This window comes from Bidens hawaiensis, unplaced genomic scaffold, assembly GCF_021521415.1.
Source record: "Bidens hawaiensis isolate Kalapana, Puna unplaced genomic scaffold, B.hawaiensis_p1.1 tig00010163_1, whole genome shotgun sequence".
NCBI lineage: Eukaryota > Viridiplantae > Streptophyta > Magnoliopsida > Asterales > Asteraceae > Bidens > Bidens hawaiensis.
The window spans coordinates 460186-465751 of NW_027491769.1; positions in this window are offsets into that span (position 1 = coordinate 460186).

The following is a 5566-nucleotide window of genomic DNA, read 5'->3' on the forward strand; positions in this document are numbered from 1 at the left end:
CTATCATTTCCATTTTGCTGCAAAACATTTTAATTCAGGGGACATTTTTTTATCTTTTTTTTTTGTTTTTTTTTATTTTTTAATATAAAAACGTCAGTTTCCAATCCCCACACTTAAATTTCACATTGTTCTCAATGTGAGATAGGAAAAATACAAAAATAAAGCAGAAATAAATAAATAAATAATAAAAATAATAATAGATAAAACAAAGAACAAAAAAAATGGAACATATTCCCCTGGTAAATATTGCAGTAATTTTCATATGTCATGTTCTGATAATGTGACCACCTAGCATTTCATTCGCAGCTGCAGCTTTTGGGTCCCCTCTACAATCAAATAAGCTCAGAACACCCTCGTCCGAATGAAGACTGAGTATGAATGAAAGTATCCAAACCTGCAAAACAAAGCTCAAAGCACCCAAGCAGACATCAAACAGACTCTAAAACTAAAAATCGACTCAAAATACAAAAATAAAAGTAAAAAAATAAAAACATATACAAACTCTACACTCGAGTATTCACCCGAGGTCCTATCTTTATCAATCAACCAATCTAGGGATGTTGAGGAGAAACACGTCCTCCTCAACCGAGTCAATTGGCCCACCAATATAATGCTTTAACCTATGGTCGTTCACCTTCCACGAGCCCCCGTCAACATCTTGAAGTTCAACAACACCATGCGGAACACCTCCTTGACCGTATATAGTCCTCCCCATCTCGATCTAAGTTTACCAGGAAATAACCGAGAGAACCGAGCCCCGGTGCAGAAGCGTGAACAGTCGGTATTAACTGAGGAGCTTGTATCTAAGCTAGGATCAAATCAACTTGTATTCACTCTTGAATGATAATAAGGGATGGATGTGGAGAGTTCGATTTGATTAACAAAAAATATAGGATGAACAATTGCAATAGAAACACAAATAGATAGATGTAGTAGTATGATTTCCTTAATCAAAAGATTGTCACAAAGAACACTCAAACATACATACATAATCATAAACGCTCTCCACCCGGGGAGAGCTCTTCCTCGTGTGGAAACTCTCAATACATCAAAATATCACACACGACTAAAACAAATGACCTAATCATCTATTTATACTAGTCTTGTGCCTAGGGATGGCAATAAAACCCGAACCCGATGGGAAAACCCAAAACCCGACATAAACGGGACGGGTAATACCTAACCCATTAGGGTTTGGGATTAGTTTTGAAATTTTTCGCGGGTTTAGGACGGGTTTGGGATTTCTAATATACCAGATAACCTAGACCCGTTTACCCGATTATATACCCGATGTACCCGATATAGCTTCTTATATTTTATATATACTATATTTCAAATATATTATTTCTCGAAACTTGTTTATGTCAATTACTTGAGATATTTTACGATTATAATAACCATCTTTGTAATTGATTAGTTATATTTTATCCAAACCCGATAACCCGACAGGTTTTGAGCCGGGTATACCCGACGGGTATTTTATCAAAACCCGATAGGAAACCCGAAAACCGATGGGAAAACCTGAAACTCGACAGGTAATTACCCAATTAAAACCCGATGGGTTTGGGAAAGACTTTTATAACCGGGTATGGGTTTGGGAATACCTAAACCCGACTGTAATATCCGCATTTCTGAGATTAATAAATAACAGAAAGTTTTATAATTAACTGTGTGTCGTTAATTTAATTGTGTGTGTTAATGTTTGGATAATGATTGGATTTGGAATTAGGAGTGGGTGGTGGGGCCCATAGCCCCTATATAAACCCAGTCCCTCCACCTTTTCACCATTTTTCTTTCCTTCCACACACACACACACCCTAGAACACACACATACTCTCTCAAGACCCGAATCCAAATTAGGGTTAAAGTAAGGAATATTTTGGTGTGAAAGTGTCTTCGAATAGCAAGAACACATCCAGATCTACGTATTGTCCAGATCTGAACTTGAACCCGCGAGCAAAAGTTTAAGTTTAAGTTTTATGGTCGGATTCGACATGCAAACTGATAGAACGATATATTGGGTTGTAAGATGTAAGAAAAACATTAACTTGGTGAGTTATAACCTCACGGATGTGTTATAGAACAAAAAGGTGATGTTCGGACCTTATAAAATACGGGTATACAAAGTTGGTACAACCCAAAAACCCATAAAAAGGGTAGAATCGAGTCCTAAGGAAGAGTCACAGAGTTATATGGCTTAAAATAGTATAAATGAAGAAAAGGAGATTCTTTTCGCATGAAAAGGAATCGCATCGCATGACCATGCGAAGCGAAATCTCATGCGAAGCAAAATCTCATGCGAATTCTCTCACGCGAATTCTTTCAAATTGTTGTAAAACACATCCCGATTCATTTTCTGATACGTTTCTGATATAGGACCTATTAATGAAAATAAAATTTTTCCAAGCTAACCTGGCAGCTCGACCCCAGCCAGGGGCTCTGCCCCTTGGACCTTGCTAGGGCTAACGCCCCTAGACCCTGGTACCAGGGACGCTGCCCCCGGACCCCCGTTAATTGAGGGTTTCATTAACTTAGATGTAAGAAGTAGTAGTAATAAATAATTGAATCTCATAACTTGTTATACAGCTCAGTTAAGGAAGGGAATTACCATTAACTCATAGAGAAACCGACGACAGGAGAGTTCTAGCCCCACTTCTCTTTGAAATGTTTTCGGGGCTGTGTGCATACTGGTAAGATTAGAAGTATATATACACACTTATATATACATACATGATGAAGGTGAATGCCAAAGGCAAGAATGAAAGAATGTGATAAGAATTTGTATGTGTTTGTTTGATAACTATATATAATTGTAATAATCAAATATGAATATAATGTAAGAGTCAGGGTGACGGGCCCTTCTAATACCTGGGCAAGAATAAGGTGGTAGGCCCTTCTAATACATGCGCAAGAATAGGGTGGCACCCTTCTAATACCTGGGCAAGAATAGGGTGGCCGACTTTATGATAATGGTGCAAGAATCCGGGTGGCAGACCCTTATAATATTTGTGCAAGAATGTAAGAATAAATCGTATGCTGTGTAAGAATAATGTAAGAATAATACTGAGTAATATTAGCGCGTAATGAAAGAACGTGTAAGAATATGTATATGTGTAAGAATAATCCTGTAACTATTAAGCTATAACTCACTCAGGGTAGCTGACTTTTAGTATGCACGCAGGTAAATAGAATGAGGCAGATTGCTTGAGAGGGGGGAGGGAGGGCACGAGGCAATGAAGTGAAGACTGGCATCGAAGAAAGAAGATTCACGTGCTATTTCTATTATGTTTTAAGATAAGTTAACTTTTTTAAGACAAGATTTGATGTTTTGTAATGTAATGCATGAAGTTTTAGTTATTCCGCAAAAGTTTTAATTAACTCTGATTTGAGAACTGTGTTTATGAGTAAATCCAACACCAAATTAGGGCTACCGGGAACGGGGCCTTACAAGTTGGTATCAGAGCATAAGTTCGAGAGAAGTAAGCATCTTATATGCTTAGACTCGAGCAGAGAATGGGACTTAAAGAAGAAGAGAAAGAAGATGCCAGTCCGAGAATGCCATGTGTCTCCCAAGCAAGCTTAGAAATTGATCATCTTGTGTAAGTTGATCTTGTGTATAGTAAAGGATGAGTAAGAAAGCTAACTTTATTGTTTGATATAGAATTGTTTGTTTTTGCGTTATAGTGTGAAACGTATGAACAACTGACTATTATAAGTAAAAACTAGCATTAGTGGACTCACAAAGGGAAGTGTATGGGACACGAAGAGTAATGTGATCAGCTAATCGTAACTGGCCACTGTTGTTATCGGTTAGCCTTACTATCCTTGTATTAAATAGTTCCTAAAGTGACGATGTTTGTGTTTTCCTATAGAATACGAATGGCTAGTGCTAGGAAGACTTCTGGAGAAAGAGGGCTTACGGAATGCCACGGTAGGCCACGTGTGACCCGAGTACCCTCCGAGGAACCGATCCTCGAGTCTGAGGAAGAAAGAAGCATGACAGCACGAGATGAAGGGCATCAGCTCGACCCTGCTATTCAAGCTACCATTACCCAGGCAGTTGCTGCTGTAGGGCAGAATCTTCAACAAGAGAAAGTAGTAAGAAATAGGAGAGACTGAGAGAGAGAGAGAGGAATCGAGTGAAGATCGGTCTGTGAAGGTCAGTGATGGTAAGAGGGACGGAGGTGGGTGCAGCTACAGGTTGTTCAAAGGTTGTGACCCACCAAAGTTGTCTGGTACGAGGGATGCAACTGTCACTCTCCAATGGACAACCGCAATGGACAAGGTTATCCGAATCAACGAGTGCCGCCCCAACCAAGCCGTGGGTTTTGCTACTTAGTCTTTTGGGAAAGAAGCGATGTTCTGGTGGGAAACTGTTGAGCAAAGAAAGACCCCTACAGAGATTAAGGCTATGACGTGGGAAGATTTGAAAGAGATGGTCATGAAGAAGTGCTGTGCGGATGCTGAAGTTGAGGGAGCGGAGATGAAGTTCTTGAATTTGAGGGCGGGGAAAATGACACACCACGAGTACACCACTGAGTTCAATCGCATGTCCAGACTTGTACCTGACATGGTGAACACTGAGGCAAAGAGGATCAAGTGCTGCTTGAGAGGACTACCACAAAATATCCGCACCTTAGTCCGGGCTAGTAAACCTACCACTTTTGACTCTGCTGTCGAACTCGCAGAGATGGTTTACGATGACCTGGTTGTGGATGATGTGGTGGTGGTGGAAGAAAAGAAAGAGAAGAAGTGGATTGCTCCTGCTAAGCTCCCAGGTACTCAGTTGTGGAACTCGAAGGAGAAGAAGCAGAAGGTGTGGGAAAAGAAGCCATGTAAGACTTGTGGAAAGATGCACGGGGGAGAGTGTAAGTGGGGCATGGGGATGAACACTTGCTACAAGTGTGGGAAGACAGGACACTACTCTCGTGATTGTAACAGCGAGCCTGTCTGTTACAAGTGTGGAAAGACGGGTCATATGGCTAGGGAGTGCACTGAAGGTGGAGCTAGGGGAAGAGGTAAGAAGGACGCTGAGCAGTCTAGGCCCAAGACCAGAGCCTATATGTTGACCCAAGAGCAAGACAAAAAGATCCCTGATGTTGTGACAGGTACATTTCTAGTAAATGGTATTTCCGCTTCAATATTGTTTGATTCAGGTGCGACTAGGAGTTTCGAATAGACGTTTAATGTAAGCTAAAATATTATTAATATGGCCTTAGTTCGATAGCAAACAAGTTAAACGAAAACATGCTCGTTTAACTACCCGCTATAGATTTAAACGCGAAAGATAGTTACAAACCAAGCATTGTATCATCCGTTAAGCCGAAAAAGACTTGCCAAACACTTATTTGAAATGTTTTAAGCGATCAGTGAAAATATTCTCGATTTTTACAAACATATAGTATGTTTTTATAATTTTAAACAAAAGTAGCCGAAAAACACTCATTTTCGCATTGTTTAACGCACCCGATAAGTTTTTCGCGCCAAAAACCGAACCCGAAATAAATTTGGGGTCGGGATTTCACGTAAGGGCACGAGAAACGAGACAAATGAACAAGAGGGGGGG